Source organism: Adiantum capillus-veneris, chromosome 30 (assembly GCF_014529385.1).
Source record: "Adiantum capillus-veneris isolate H3 chromosome 30, ASM1452938v2, whole genome shotgun sequence".
Classification (NCBI taxonomy): Eukaryota; Viridiplantae; Streptophyta; class Polypodiopsida; order Polypodiales; family Pteridaceae; genus Adiantum; species Adiantum capillus-veneris.
The window spans coordinates 1848260-1865395 of NC_140960.1; the positions used below are offsets into that span (position 1 = coordinate 1848260).

General features: G+C 42.1%; 2 non-coding genes across 2 annotated transcripts; one reads left to right on the forward strand and one right to left on the reverse strand.

Annotated features, from left to right (window-relative positions):
• Nucleotides 1-3905: 3905 nt before the first annotated feature.
• On the reverse strand, nt 3906-4058 carry LOC147417431 (5.8S ribosomal RNA). Its single transcript, XR_015187376.1, has one exon. It is a non-coding gene; the product is annotated as a 5.8S ribosomal RNA (ribosomal RNA).
• Nucleotides 4059-16034: 11976 nt separating this feature from the next.
• On the forward strand, nt 16035-16187 carry LOC147417432 (5.8S ribosomal RNA). The gene has a single exon (XR_015187367.1). It is a non-coding gene; the product is annotated as a 5.8S ribosomal RNA (ribosomal RNA).
• The last annotated feature ends 949 nt before the right edge of the window (nt 16188-17136 follow it).

The window sequence follows — 17136 nt, forward strand, 5'->3', positions numbered from 1 at the left end:
CTTTAATTATTAGCTTCCATTATGAAGCAGTTTTTTGGCCACCGATGCCAAAGACAAAGTACTCTCCAAATGGCGAAGCTTAAAGCTCTATCCCTATGAATCCATCCACAAATATGTAGACAAGTTTTGGGACCTACAACTCAAAGCCACTGTCTTCAAAAATTTGGATTTTGGAGAGCAAAAGCAACAATTTTGCGCGGGCTTATTTGAAGAAATGCCGGAGTATGTCAACTCCCAAAGGCCATGCACCATATCGGCGGTAATACATCATACTAATGGTGGCCTCTCGAATCAGTTTCCAAACAGGGGCTAAGAGAAAATTCTAAGCCCCCTGAAAACAAGGTTCCAATGAGCCTAAGGGGAAGGACAATGTCCAAAAGTCTCCTAAGGGCAATTCCAACAAAGCTAAGGAGAAAGGAGTTTACAAAGGCAAAAATAAACTCTCTCCTTAAGAGCTTGAGCGTTATCGCAAAGATAACCGGTGTTTCAAGTGCGGCGAACAAGGGCATGCATACCGCGCTTGTCCCCAAAAGAACAACCGCCATGATCCTCCTAGAGCTACCTTGGTCGAAATCCAAGAGGAGGAAACTCACCACAAAGGATCTTCTCTATGCCATGCTTGGGGAAAGATAAGAGAACATGATGCTTTTATTCTCTTTGACCGTGGTTCTACTCAAAATTTCATAGCTATAGAGTTGGCCACCAAGCTAGGCATACAAGCCTACAGATGGGAGATGTCCTACCCACAGATGGTGCTTTCAAGGGGCAAGAAGCTTCAGTCACTCCCTTAATGGGGAAATTGAAGCTCCGTTCCAAAGCTATGTGGACAAAGAGGACTTCTTTCTCTCTCCTCTGAAGGATGAAGATGTAATCCTAGGGGCACCATGGTTTGATCGCATGGTTGCCAATGTTAAATTCCCTGAAAGGAGAAACTCTTTAAGTTCACGGAAAAAGATATGTATATAGATGCTAAGGAAATGGGTAACACTATACCCATTGTACATACACAAGCTTCTCGAAACACATACATACTATGCCCGCACACACATGCACAGCTTGATTTGTTTGCATGCAAGCTTACTTTACCTTCACTCTTGCACACTTATGCATGATTAGAGGTCATAAGTAGTGTTTTAGGAAGGTTGAAATAAGTTTGAATGTCTCATACCTTGAAAAGTATGGATCTTGAGCCCATTCTTACCCAAGACCATTCATACACCTCTCAAATCAAAATAATGCACTGGACTTTTTCTAAGCCTAGATCAAGTCTACCACATGTCATGATGCTCCCTCCACATGCCCGTACAAACATGGCTATTTTGTAAGTCAACCATAAGAGCCTGTGTTCACATGCTACTTACTTGGAAGCCTTCTTGTAGCTAAACTTGAACAAATGCATGAGCACTTGCATCAAAGTGTACACAAACACTCTCTAGCTCAATCTCTACTCAAAAATTTATCCTCTACATGGAGAACCACTTACACAGAGGTAGTTCTGAATACCTTTTGAAGGTATCAACGATCCATTTTAGTTTGTTATCCATGGCCATATAATTTAACTTAGCCTAGTTATTGTCCTAAATAGTAAAGAACTAATGGATCTAAGTATGCCATCAATTTTCCTTAGGTCATGACCTCTTAGGGGTGGCTGAAGTAAAAAAATACTATCCTCAACAATACAAGTCTTTAAATTCTACAATCTTCAATTAACCTGCATTTCAGAGTGTTACCAAAAGAGATATTTTAGAGTGCTTGGTTTAAAAAGTGTTATGCTTGCTTATCACTTGCAAGGATACAAATAATATTTTCTATTATTTTCTTATTTTTCTTTGAGAGAAAAACATTTTCTTATTATTTTTGCTACTTACTTTATGACTTGGTTCTAAATTAGTCTAATGTACAAAATAGTTTCACTTGAATAAGTCAATTTGATTTCCCTAAGCTGCTCAATATTACTAGAGACATACAAAAGATAGGTTTTTTTCCTCTTCTCAGATCTTGTAAAATTTTACAACTGTTTCAAGGCATACATCAAGCTATAATATGAGTGGCATGACCCACACAACATGAGTGTTGTCCAACTTCTAATCTGCTCAAACAAAAAAAAACATCACAATTAACCGAATGAAAATAATATCATTTTTGAAGATCTACACAACTTTAATCCCTAATTTTATGCTAGTGGTAAAGTTAGAAAGGATACAAATACACATCACTCAACAAATGGAGTCACCAATATTCATATAATACATAGCTGAACGCTCCAACTTTTTGAAATTTATCACATGAGAGGCAAACACACCCCCCCCCCCCCCCAAAAAAAAAAAAAACCTCACAATGGTGAGTGGATTATATTGACAAACCCAAAAAATTACAGATTCTTGTCATGCTCATGCCGAGCCATGACATCTCCAATAGACCAACCATTGGCTAACAAAGGAGCCACCCTGGAAATCCACGATCTTATCCTTACGACCAATATCTACGATGCCAATTAATCTGTTCCACTCGTTCGAGTTCTTCCATTTCCCAAGGGCTAACATGGGCCCTCTGCTTTCTTGTACTATCTCCATGAAACTAGCTATTTCCATAACATTACTTAATACCCGATTATTCGTGACTTCCAAATTTGTTTGAAGTAACAAAATCTAACAACTTGAGTTGCAATGATTATCTCGTGCTCTTGTAGGCCTTTCCTCCCAAGAATAGATCGTTTTTAAAGAAGCCTATCTTCCAAGTCCTTTGGACCCGCTTGCAGACCTTCCCTGCCAGACCGCTAATTGCTGGGCAATCCTTGAAGAGATGTGAGAGGTCTTCACTGGCCGTTTTACATTGAGAGCACGTATCAAGGCCAATCCCCCTGGCTACGACCTTAACCCCAGTCAGTAAGGCTCCCCATTACTCTTACTCTCATCGGTGGATATCCCGTTCTTGGACACTATATGCCCTAGAATGACCTCCATGCTTAACCCAAAATTGGCATTTGAAAGGGTTCAATGAGATGCGATAAAATCTGCACCTTCAAATATTTTTCGTAGATATAACAAATGCTTCTCCCAAGAAGAATAAACACAAAGGTCGTCTAGGAAAGCTTCACAAAACTCCCTTATAAATTCTTTAAACGCAGTGTTTATTGTGCAATGCATCTATAATCCTATTGTCCATGATGCATGCATGTCACTTGCTACAAATCCACATGTGTGGTAGTTTGACAGTGGTGCTACAAAGCACATTACCTCACATCGTGGTTTGTTCACCTCTCTTGAGTGTTCCTCATAGGAATTCAGTTACTTGTGCCAACAATGCCTCTTATTCAGTTCAAGGGAGTTGGAAAGATTGTACTTACTGCTGTATTTATGTCGTGGGTTGTATAAGCTCACTTTGTATGACAAGTGTCGGCAAAATTTTGCAAATGCAGTTGTGGATTCAAAGGCTATTTCAGATGCAAAACTTTGGATGCACGTTTTGGACATCTGACTTTTGCCAGCTTGCTGCGTTTGCAAAATCTGATATGTTGCTTCTTTGCCGCCTCCTGAAGCACCTGTCAAACATGTTTGTGAAGGCTCTATTTTGGGTAAGATGCAGCGTTCTAAGTTTCCAAAGAATGGTTCAGTTAGGACCACACATGCAAGTTGCAGCTTGTGCATAGTGATGTTTGTGGGCCCATGCAAACTCCGTCCTTGCAGCTCTCTCTCTCTCTCTCTCCTCTCTCTCTCTCTCTCTCTCTCTCTGCCTATGCAAGCGGGAAAGAGTATATTCCTCTCCATCATATCGAGTGTTTGCTTAATATGAGGAGGACTATTGTATTGCAAACCATTTCTGAAGCTTCTGAGGTGGCCAAAGATTTTATTGACACAGAAGAGAGTCAAAAGAGGAGTTTTTGGCACTTGCGTGGGGGTCCGTGTGGACGCTCAGGCAGACATGCCCTTGGACGAGCCACGGGCGCAAGTTGCGTTCAAAGACTCGATGATTCGCGGAATTCTGCAATTCACACTACGTATCGCATTTCGCTGCGTCTTCATCGTTGCAAGAGCCAAGATATCCGTTTGCTGAGAGTCGTTTGCTTACGTGATTCGCGGCCCCCCGGAGGAGCCACCTCAGTCCAAGATTTTCGTTGAGCTGTGTGCGTCGCCCCTCGGCCCCCCTTCCCCTCCGCGGTGCGGGGAGGGGGAGGGGGGTGCGTTCGTTTTCGGCCTCGGTGGGAGGGGGGACGGGCGCTCGTCCCCTCCCCCCCCGCTCCTCGGCCACGGAGCCCTTTCCTCGACACAGCGGCATCGGCCACGCCCCGGCCGCAGAAGCCGATCCCCGCGGAGGACGTGCCTCGTACTCGGGGAGCGTAACCACCTTGCGGCGGGGGTCGTCGCACGGTGCCATCGATGCATTTCAGCCGACCGTGGCGACGCCTCGCTCCTCGGGCGCGTCGCCCCCCGCGCGGGGGGGCGACGCGTCGGGGGAGGCGCGCTCGGACGGCCATCTCCGCCGCACGTCCCCCGCCATCCCAGGGAACGGCACTCGAGGAGCATAAGCAAGTGGTACAATTGGAGGTGTGGGGCCATGTGTGCATAAGGGGCTAGAGGCATATATGGTCGAGGCCCCATATTAGGTACTACGACACTAGGTAGTGGCACTGCGCTAACCGTAGATGTCATCGGTACTACGACACTAGGTAGTGGCACTGCGCTAACCGTAGATGTCATTGGTACATTCTCTGTCAGGCTTATCCCTGGAGTGAGCACTGTGTTTTCCTTGATAGAGGGTTGAGCCAAGTTAGGGAAGCTAAAGCTTTCGCTCGAGGCTAAGATTGCATAGAGACCCCAGGTGAAATGACGTAAGATGGGTCCATGGGGCTCATTAGAGGAGTCTCCATTTGTGATAGAGTAGGCTGTTGAGCATTGCTCGTATCCAGAAATCTCATGGTGCCAGTTGAGAAAGAATGACTACAATTATAATAAGGTTTATCAATATAATACCTAATATTCTTAAAGATGATTAGGATACATTTTTCTTTTCTTTGTAAAGGTGAAAACCTTATATTCACGCCAACTCAAAGAATTTGTAATGTTCTCATCTCAATCGACATTACGAAAATCTTTACAAAGGGAGACTTCATACACTTATGTAGCGTATTCAATGGGATATTCTTGCCATTTTGACTAGGTGCTCTTTGATCACTCTATTTCTAAGCCTCATATTCTTTTTGGTTTTGAGAATACAACATGGTTGACGTTCAAGGCTCATCATCTAGAGCATGATTGGGATTCAAGATATAAGGCTTCAAATCTTGATATGGACCACATCATGAGCCTTGAGGTGTTCAAGTAGATTATGATCTTGTATGCTTGGTGAGTAAGTAATTTGACTATTTCATAAGGACTACAAAATGTGGAGCTAAGGTTTTTAACCTTTCCTAAGGATAGATTTCTCCCTTTTGGTCGAACCTGTAGAAATACTTTATTTACTTTCTTAAAGGTTCTGCTGGTTTTCTTTTGATTAATGTAGTGTCTTTGGTGGTCCTTAGTAGCCTGAATATGTTGCTGCAAGAGAGAGAGAGAGAGAGAGAGAGAGAGAGAGAGAGAGAGAGAGTCAACACTATCTCACATGGGCATTCACACAGGAGGGAATCAATGGCCCAAATTGGGGAGCGGGGCATCGTGGGCTAACGATCTTGTGATGCTGCTTGAATTTACCGATACGACGGCTTCATTATGTCTCCCAATGCTTTCAACAAGCACACGATGCCTGAAATAGATGTGGGCCATTGATCCCCTCATGCCCATGCCTGTGTGAGATAGTGAGGAGGGAGAGCGAGGGGAAGAGGAGAAGTTTTAAACGTCGTAGAAACGTAATTTATTGTAGGGATGGATACATGATTGATTGGCTTTAGCATAATATATATTGTTTGCCAAGAATATGGAGTCTCATATAAAGCACAACACACAAGAAGTTGGTGCAACTAGCCTCGACTGTTGAGTTTAAAAGGTGAATAGCTCCATTGCATGTGCTGATGCCCGAGCCCGACAGGGGTTGATAAGAAAACCATGAAGCGCACCAACTGGGATCATCAGTTGCTGCCCCCTCCTGGTAGAGATCTCTTTTAAGAAGACCATAGTCAGGACGATTGCGGAGGCGGATGCTGAAGCGAGCGGCATAAAGTGGCCGGTGGTGGTCCCGTCGAACATTTGCGCCCTCGTCGGTGGCCAAAATCCGTCTAAGTGCATTGCACACTCCCGCTCACCTCCCTAATCTCGCCCCCCACCACAAGGAGCTCTTTCACTTCCTTTATCGTGGCCTCCACCCTTAATTATAAGCAAACTGAAACAACCATTTCTTACCGTAAGCGGCATATCCTAAACGGCTTACCCTAAGCGGCTAGCCCTAAAGCGGTCTGAATATGCCCTAAGAGGGCTAAGCGCGGCTAGCTCTAAGCGGTTAAGCAACTGAATATCTAAGTGATTATCCAATCTTAAGAGACTAATCCAAAGCGACTAGCGCTAAGCGTCCAATTACGTACGATTGACATAAGAACTCAAGCATAACAACATTGATAGATTTGTCCTAAGTGGTCGACATAATAACGTTGATTTTCCATAAACGACCGACATAACAACGCCGATTTGCAAAATGCATAAGGTTAATCAAAGTAAATAAAACTTAACACTAAATCTAAACTAAAAATATTCTAATTAACATTTACTAAATTCACAACACCCTACAACAGGTCACAATTTTAAAAAACAACATAATTTATTAATTTTTGAATTATTTGCATAAAAGTAACGAAACTAATTTAAAAATTACTAAAATCTAAATAACTCTTTTTTCTTTATAATCAAATTCTATTATCTTTCTTGTTAATGATGATTTATATTTATAAAATTTATAAAACATAAAAAAAAATTATTTTTTTTTCAATTTTTTCTGGTTGAGAATGTGGTGCGTGCGCGTGCATAATAGTGTTGACAAATTAATGTGCATTTTTATTTGTTTGCATGCATGTTTATGTGCATGTGTGTGGTGTAATGCAAAAGAAGAGAGTGATAGAGCACTCACATGCGCCTATTTGAGCAAGCGCACTTGAGAAATGTCACTAAACCTGCAAACACACACACACACACACACACACACACACACACAATGTTACTCCCACACACACAAAAGGAAAAATCCTACCCTAAATCTTGAAAAGAACCTTACCTTGTTGATTGAGGGGAGCGTGTGAGTGGGGATCTCGAGTCTGGCAAGCCTTAAAGCACTAGATCTGCTGCAACAAGTGAGTAAGTGGAGAGCAAGGCAGGAAATAAAATGAGATGAAAACGCGCAGAAGAACCCACATATTTTGTTTTTGTAGGTTTTCTCGGTGCAAGCATCGGTATACAGGTGCCAGAATGTGCATCTAGGCATGCATCAAAATTAACATTGAAAGAGGTGTCAGAATGTGCGCTGAAATCAGTGTAAAAAAATTGAAATTATATATATATATATATTTTGGCCTCCCTCTTGATTTACCTACACATATACCGACGCCCGTCATTGACATCATAATTTAAGCAATCTCTTGTAGTGATTCCCTCCTTATGATCCTTTCCTCACAACATCATGGACTCATCGATACAAATTCTGCCATAATTTTGGCATCGTGCATTCTCAAAACTCCTCATTGATTTTTAGCTGAAAAATGTTTTTTTTCCCACTTGTTTGTTTTCTATCGACCAATTTTTTCACGATTTAGTCCATCTTCCTTTCACATCGAGTCTTCATTCAAGAACCTTTTAGGAATTGATAAGTTCTTCAATTTGTGGGTCGGCCTTAATACAAAGGTATTGTTTTAGACTACTGGAGTTCATTATTTTTTGATATTCCAGCTTGTTTTGGCAAAAAATTTTTCAAAGTTATTGGATTTGTGAAATTTCTCATACTAAATTACTATGGCATTATTATCACCCAAATTTGGTGGGAGAGAGAGAGAAGAGAGAGAGAGAGAAGAGAGAGGAGAGAGAGAGAGAACACTTAGTCTATCTTACACGGGCATTCAAAACTGGTGGGACCGTGGCCACAAGCCCATTCTCATGGTGTAGAGAGTATATTCCAAAAGCATCTTTGACCCTAAAGGGACCTTTTGGGGTCATATTTTTCCTAATTCTAGGGCCGACTGTACCAGGTCTAAGTAGAGGGATCATCTCCCCCAAATGTTTTGTGGTACGGAAATCTAGTCAAGTGAAAACTGTGACAGAAAAGCACCCGTTTTTTTTTTGGTGACATGCCGACAGGGGTGATTGTAAAACTAAAGCTAGGGAATATGTATAATCGTCATCATCGGACATGAATACATAAAACTTCATTTCATAAAAAAAATACAACACGTTAGTTCACATATCCATAAAAGAACAACTTAAGCAGTGTAAATAACAAAAAACCAATGTTCTGAAATAATTAAAATCCGTCATAGGTAATTGCTCAATACAAAAGAGTCTCTAGCAAAAATCAGTAGTCAATCTCTCATCTTCAATGAGAGCAGCAACACCAAAGATAATCTATCTCAATCTGTACTTCTACATCTTCATCATCAAACTCAACTTCTACATCGCTCTGCATCAACTGCGTATTTGAGAGCTCTTCTCTAGGTTCAAGCATGTGATCACCCATTGACCTCTAGCTCAAAATTGTCAATTACATCATCCGTCGGCGGTGCACTTTGGTCATGAAAACTCTCCACCTCAACCTCCAATTCTTCACATACTTGTTTTCTCTCGTGGAGAAACTTGAACAACATAGAGCCACCGCGGTTTAGACAAATATTTTTCATCCTTATCTTTCCATAGTGGATCTATTGTGAACACAACTTGTTCACAATGCTGAGGAAGGATGAATGTATCCCGCACATCTATCCACACTTGCCTAGAGTTCACTTGAAGCAATCCACTTTTGTCTTTGTGCATAGTTGCATTAGGCCCACTAGTAATAACTTTGAACCACTTGACAACAAAGATAAAAGTATAAAACTTCCTAAAGCTAATCTTCAAGGTGTCTTAGATGTAGCCAAAGTATTCAAGCTGGCTAGTCTCTGTGTTCTCTTCCTTGGCACTACTCTGACTTTCTTGGATGAAACTTGCCCTAACCCCACTGTTGAAGGGGACCCTTTGTTCATCAAACCGATGCACTCTAAAGTGTCTCCCATGCGACTACAAAGCTCCGTATTTGTGATACTGCAAGCATATAGATTAAACAAAATTCATATTACTAGCATAATGTGGTCATGTAGATTTGCAAAAGAAAAGTTGTGGAAATATTTACATGCCAATTGTAGCCCCTTCGTTATCTCCTCTTCTTCTTCAATAATCAACACTCCATTCCTCTTTGCCTTGTCGTATCTAGCCACCGCGACCAATAGGAGAGTCTGGAAATTTCTAAAGATGATATGGAAAAGGACAGGTTTCTAGTGGCATGATTGTGCTTGAATGCAAGTAATTTGTCAGCATATTGTTGCTTTTCCTCTTTTACCTCTCTTGCCACTTTCGCATGACTTATGAGTTTAGAAGACAAAATCTCATAACCTTTTCCTGCATTTTGTGGTCTCCATCTTTCTCATGATGCCTTGTCCTTGTGGCTCGTCCCCCTGTCACCTTGACATTGACCTCACTAGTCCACATTTGGGGCTCTCTGGATCAATTGAAACCCCAAAAACTCAAATGATGAGAACAAGAGACTCCTGCACAAGCCATCTCTTCAGCCATGCTACCCCTCGGGCGAGCCCTTTGACGGATGAACTCTTTAAATCTTTACATGAATCTCTCAAGAAGAACATCCAGCAGCTATGGACTACCCCCACAATTGCAACTTCATTGAACCATGCACAAGTACAATGCATTTGGATGGTAAGAATCCTTTGCTGGAAAGTTTGCTTCTACCACATATACATGGGTCGAAGAATTTAAGGAGCTTGCATCTATGTTTTGACTTTTCTTATTCTCTTTTTGATTAGAACCAACACATTAAAGACACCTAATGTTTTAAGTATATTGAGCTTCAAATTTTACAGTTTATCTTAACCATTTTCAAAAAAAACAGATGACATTAGAAGCTCAATCTATAAAATTAGTGAGTTAATGTGTTGGATCTCATCAAAAGAGATAAGAAAAGACAACATAGATGCAGCTCACTTAAATTCTATCGAAGCAGTGTATATGGTGGAGAAGCACTTTCCAGCAAGGATTCTTACCATCCAAATGCATTTACTTGTGCATGTGTTCAATGAAGTTGCAATTGTGGGGGTAGTCCATAGCTGCTGGATGTTCTTCTTGGAGAGATTCATGAAGACTTTAAAAGAGTTCATCCGTCAAAGGGCTCGCCCCGAGGGTAGCATGGCTGAAGGATGGCTTGTGCAGGAGTCTCTTGTTCTCATCAATGAGTTTTTGGGGTTCAATTGATCCAGAGATGCCCCAAATGTGGACTAGTGAGGTCAATGTCAAGGTGACAGGGGACGAGCCACAAGGACAAGGCATCATGAGAAAGATGGAGACCACAATGCAGGAAAAGGTTATGAGATTTTGTCTTCTAAACTCATAAGTCATGCGAAAGTGGCAAGAGAGGTACAAAGAGGAAAAGCAACAATGCTTGACAAATTACTTGCAATTCAAGCACAATCATGCCACTAGAAACCTTCCTTTTCCATATCATCTTTAGAAATTTCCAGACTCTCCTATTGGTCGCGGTGGCTAGATACGACAAGGCAAAGAGGAATGGAGTGTTGATTATTGAAGAAGAAGAGGAGATAACGAGGGGCTACAATTGGCATGTAAATATTTCCACAACTTTTCTTTTGCAAATCTACATGACCACATTATGCTAGTAATATGAAATTTGTTTAATCTATATGCTTGCAGTATCACAAATACGGAGCTTTGTAGTCGCATGGGAGACACTTTAGAGTGCAACGGTTTGATGAACAAAGGGTCCCCTTCAACAGTGGGGTTAGGGCAAGTTTCATCCAAGAAAGTCAGAGTAGTGCCAAGGAAGAGAACACAGAGACTAGCCAGCTTGAATACTTTGGCTACATCTAAGACACCTTGAAGATTAGCTTTAGGAAGTTTTATACTTTTATCTTTGTTGTCAAGTGGTTCAAAGTTATTACTAGTGGGCCTAATGCAACTATGCACAAAGACAAAAGTGGATTGCTTCAAGTGAACTCTAGGCAAGTGTGGATAGATGTGCGGGATACATTCATCCTTCCTCAGCATTGTGAACAAGTTGTGTTCACAATAGATCCACTATGGAAAGATAAGGATGAAAAATATTTGTCTAAACCGCGGTGGCTCTATGTTGTTCAAGTTTCTCCACGAAGAAAACAAGTATGTGAAGAATTGGAGGTTGAGGTGGAAGAGTTTCATGACCAAAGTGCACCGCCGACGGATGATGTAATTGACAATTTTGAGCTAGAGGTCAATGGGTGATCACATGCTTGAACCTAGAGAAGAGCTCTCAAATACGCAAGTTGATGCAGAGCGATGTAGAAGTTGAGTTTGATGATGAAGATGTAGAAGTACAGATTGAGATAGATATCTTTGGTGTTGCTGCTCTCATTGAAGATGAGAGATTGACTACTGATTTTTGCTAGAGACTCTTTTGTATTGAGCAATTACCTATGACGGATTTTAATTATTTCAGAACATTGGTTTTTTGTTATTTACACTGCTTAAGTTGTTCTTTTATGGATATGTGAACTAACGTGTTGTATTTATTTTATGAAATGAAGTTTTATGTATTCATGTCCGATGATGACGATTATACATATTCCCCTAGCTTTAGTTTTACAATCACCCCTGTCGGCATGTCACCAAAAAAAACGGGTGCTTTTCTGTCACAGTTTTCACTTGACTAGATTTCCGTACCACAAAACATTTGGGGAGATGATCCCTCTACTAGACCTGGTACAGTCGGCCCTAGAATTAGGAAAAATATGAACCCCAAAAGGTCCCTTTAGGGTCAAAGATGCTTTTGGAATATACTCTCTACACCAATGAGAATGGGCTTGTGGCCACGGTCCCACCAGTTTTTGAATGCCCGTGTAAGATAGACTAAGTGTTCTCTCTCTCTCTCTCTCTCTCTCTCTCTCTCTCTCTCTCTCTCTCTCCCCACCAAATTTGGGTGATAATGCCATAATAATTTAGTATGAGAAATTTCACAAATCCAATAACTTTGAAAAATTTTTTGCCAAAACAAGCTGGAATATCAAAAATAATGAACTCCAGTAGTCTAAAACAATACCTTTGTATTAAGGCCGACCCACAAAATTGAAGAACTTATCAATTCCTAAAAGGTTCTTGAATGAAGACTCGATGTGAAAGGAAGATGGACAAAATCGTGAAAAAATTGGTCGATAGAAAACAAACAAGTGGGAAAAAAAAACATTTTTCAGCTAAAAATCAATGAGGAGTTTTGAGAATGCACGATGCCAAAATTATGGCAGAATTTGTATCGATGAGTCCATGATGTTGTGAGAAAGGATCATAAGGAGGGAATCACTACAAGAGATTGCTTAAATTATGATGTCAATGACGGGCGTCGGTATATGTGTAGGTAAATCAAGAGGGAGGCCAAAATATATATATATATATTAATTTCAATTTTTTTACACTGATTTCAGCGCACATTCTGACACCTCTTTCAATGTTAATTTTGATGCATGCCTAGATGCACATTCTGGCACCTGTATACCGATGCTTGCACCGAGAAAACCTACAAAAACAAAATATGTGGGTTCTTCTGCGCGTTTTCATCTCATTTTATTTCCTGCCTTGCTCTCCACTTACTCACTTGTTGCAGATCTAGTGCTTTAAGGCTTGCCAGACTCGAGATCCCCACTCACACGCTCCCCTCAATCAACAAGGTAAGGTTCTTTTCAAGATTTAGGGTAGGATTTTTTCCTTTTGTGTGTGTGGGAGTAACATTGTGTGTGTGTGTGTGTGTGTGTGTGTGTGTGTGTTTGCAGGTTTAGTGACATTTCTCAAGTGCTGCTTGCTCAAATAGGCCGCATGTGAGTGCTCTATCACTCTCTTCTTTTGCATACACACACACACATGCACATAAACATGCATGCAAACAAATAAAAATGCACATTAATTTGTCAACACTATTATGCACGCGCACGCACCCACTTTCTCAAACCAAGAAAAAATTGAAAAAAAATAATTATTTTTTATGTTTTATAAATTTTATAAATATAAATCATCATTAACAAAGAAAGATAATAGAATTTGATTATAAAGAAAAAGAGTTATTTAGATTTTAGTAATTTTTAAATTAGTTTCGTTACTTTTATGCAAATTAATTCAAAAATTAATAAATTATGTTGTTTTTTAAAATTGTGACCTGTTGTAGGGTGTTGTGAATGTAGTAAATGTTAATTAGAATATTTTTAGTTTAGATTTAGTGTTAAGTTTTATTTACCTTTGATTAACCTTATGCATTTTGCAAATCGGCGTTGTTATGTCGGTCGTTTATGGAAAATCAACGTTATTATGTCGACCACTTAGGACAAATCTATCAATGTTGTTATGCTTGAGTTCTTATGTCAATCGTACGTAATTGGACGCTTAGCGCTAGTCGCTTTGGATTAGTCTCTTAAGATTGGATAATCACTTAGATATTCAGTTGCTTAACCGCTTAGAGCTAGCCGCGCTTAGCCTCTTAGGGCATATTCAGACCGCTTTAGGGCTAGCCGCTTAGGGTAAGCCGTTTAGGATATGCCGCTTACGGTAAGAAATGGTTGTTTCAGTTTGCTTATAATTAAGGGTGGAGGCCACGATAAAGGAAGTGAAAGAGCTCCTTGTGGTGGGGGGCGAGATTAGGGAGGTGAGCGGGAGTGTGCAATGCACTTAGACGGATTTTGGCCACCGACGAGGGCGCAAATGTTCGACGGGACCACCACCGGCCACTTTATGCCCGCTCGCTTCAGCATCCGCCTCCGCAATCGTCCTGACTATGGTCTTCTTAAAAGAGATCTCTACCAGGAGGGGGCAGCAACTGATGATCCCAGTTGGTGCGCTTCATGGTTTTCTTATCAACCCCCTGTCGGGCTCGGGCATCAGCACATGCCAATGGAGCTATTCACCTTTTAAACTCAACAGTCGAGGCTAGTTGCACCAACTTCTTGTGTGTTGTGCTTTATATGAGACTCCATATTCTTGGCAAACAATATATATTATGCTAAAGCCAATCAATCATGTATCCATCCCTACAATAAATTACGTTTCTACGACGTTAAAACTTCTCCTCTTCCCCTCGCTCTCCCTCCTCACTATCTCACACAGGCATGGGCATGAGGGGATCAATGGCCCACATCTATTTCAGGCATCGTGTGCTTGTTGAAAGCATTGGGAGACATAATGAAGCCGTCGTATCGGTAAATTCAAGCAGCATCACAAGATCGTTAGCCCACGATGCCCCCGCTCCCCAAAATTGGGCCATTGATTCCCTCCTGTGTGAATGCCCATGTGAGATAGTGTTGACTCTCTCTCTCTCTCTCTCTCTCTCTCTCTCTCTCTCTCTCTCTTGCAGCAACATATTCAGGCTACTAAGGACCACCAAAGACACTACATTAATCAAAAGAAAACCAGCAGAACCTTTAAGAAAGTAAATAAAGTATTTCTACAGGTTCGACCAAAAGGGAGAAATCTATCCTTAGGAAAGGTTAAAAACCTTAGCTCCACATTTTGTAGTCCTTATGAAATAGTCAAATTACTTACTCACCAAGCATACAAGATCATAATCTACTTGAACACCTCAAGGCTCATGATGTGGTCCATATCAAGATTTTGAAGCCTTATATCTTGAATCCCAATCATGCTCTAGATGATGAGCCTTGAACGTCAACCATGTTGTATTCTCAAAACCAAAAAAGAATATGAGGCTTAGAAATAGAGTGATCAAAGAGCACCTAGTCAAAATGGCAAGAATATCCCATTGAATACGCTACATAAGTGTATGAAGTCTCCCTTTGTAAAGATTTTCGTAATGTCGATTGAGATGAGAACATTACAAATTCTTTGAGTTGGCGTGAATATAAGGTTTTCACCTTTACAAAGAAAAGAAAAATGTATCCTAATCATCTTTAAGAATATTAGGTATTATATTGATAAACCTTATTATAAATGTAGTCATTCTTTCTCAACTGGCACCATGAGATTTCTGGATACGAGCAATGCTCAACAGCCTACTCTATCACAAATGGAGACTCCTCTAATGAGCCCCATGGACCCATCTTACGTCATTTCACCTGGGGTCTCTATGCAATCTTAGCCTCCGAGCGAAAGCTTTAGCTTCCCTAACTTGGCTCAACCCTCTATCAAGGAAAACACAGTGCTCACTCCAGGGATAAGCCTGACAGAGAATGTACCAATGACATCTACGGTTAGCGCAGTGCCACTACCTAGTGTCGTAGTACCGATGACATCTACGGTTAGCGCAGTGCCACTACCTAGTGTCGTAGTACCTAATATGGGGCCTCGACCATATATGCCTCTAGCCCCTTATGCACACATGGCCCCCACACCTCCAATTGTACCACTTGCTTATGCTCCTCGAGTGCCGTTCCCTGGGATGGCGGGGGACGTGCGGCGGAGATGGCCGTCCGAGCGCGCCTCCCCCGACGCGTCGCCCCCCCTCGCGGGGGCGACGGCCGAGGAGCGAGCGCGTCGCCACGGTCGGCTGAAATGCATCGATGGCACCGTGCGACGACCCCCGCCGCAAGGGTGGTTACGCTCCCCGAGTACGAGGCACGTCCTCCGCGGGGATCGGCTTCTGCGGCCGGGGCGTGGCCGATGCCGCTGTGTCGAGAAAGGGCTCCGTGGCCGAGGAGCGGGGGGGGAGGGGACGAGCGCCCGTCCCCCCTCCCACCGAGGCCCGAAAACGAACGCACCCCCCTCCCCCTCCCCGCACCGCGGAGGGGAAGGGGGGGCCGAGGGGCGACGCACACAGCTCAACGAAATCTTGGACTGAGGTGGCTCCCTCCGGGGGGCCGCGAATCACGTAAAGCAAACGACTCTCAGCAACGGATATCTTGGCTCTTGCAACGATGAAGAACGCAGCGAAATGCGATACGTAGTGTGAATTGCAGAATTCCGCGAATCATCGAGTCTTTGAACGCAACTTGCGCCCGTGGCTCGTCCAAGGGCATGTCTGCCTGAGCGTCCACACGACCCCCACGCAAGTGCCAAAAACTCCTCTTTTGACTCTTCTTCTGTGTCAATAAAATCTTTGGCCACCTCAGAAGCTTCAGAAATGGTTGCAATACAATAGTCCTCCCTCATATTAAGCAAACACTCGATATGATGGAGAGGAATATACTCTTTCCCGCTTGCATAGGCAGAGAGAGAGAGAGAGAGAGAGAGAGAGAGAGAGAGAGAGAGCTGCAAGGACGGAGTTTGCATGGGCCCACAAACATCACTATGCACAAGCTGCAACTTGCATGTGGTCCTAACTGAACCATTCTTTGGAAACTTAGAACGCTGCATCTTACCCAAAATAGAGCCTTCACAAACATGTTTGACAGGTGCTTCAGGAGGCGGCAAAGAAGCAACCATATCAGATTTTGCAAACGCAGCAAGCTGGCAAAAGTCAGATGTCCAAAACGTGCATCCAAAGTTTTGCATCTGAAATAGCCTTTGAATCCACAACTGCATTTGCAAAATTTTGCCGACACTTGTCATACAAAGTGAGCTTATACAACCCACGACATAAATACAGCAGTAAGTACAATCTTTCCAACTCCCTTGAACTGAATAAGAGGCATTGTTGGCACAAGTAACTGAATTCCTATGAGGAACACTCAAGAGAGGTGAACAAACCACGATGTGAGGTAATGTGCTTTGTAGCACCACTGTCAAACTACCACACATGTGAATTTGTAGCAAGTGACATGCATGCATCATGGACAATAGGATTATAGATGCATTGCACAATAAACACTGCGTTTAAAGAATTTCTAAGGGAGTTTTGTGAAGCTTTCCTAGACGACCTTTGTGTTTATTCTTCTTGGGAGAAGCATTTGTTATATCTACGAAAAATATTTGAAAGGTGCAGATTTTATCGCATCTCATTGAACCCTTTCAAATGCCAATTTTGGGTTAAGCATGGAGTCAT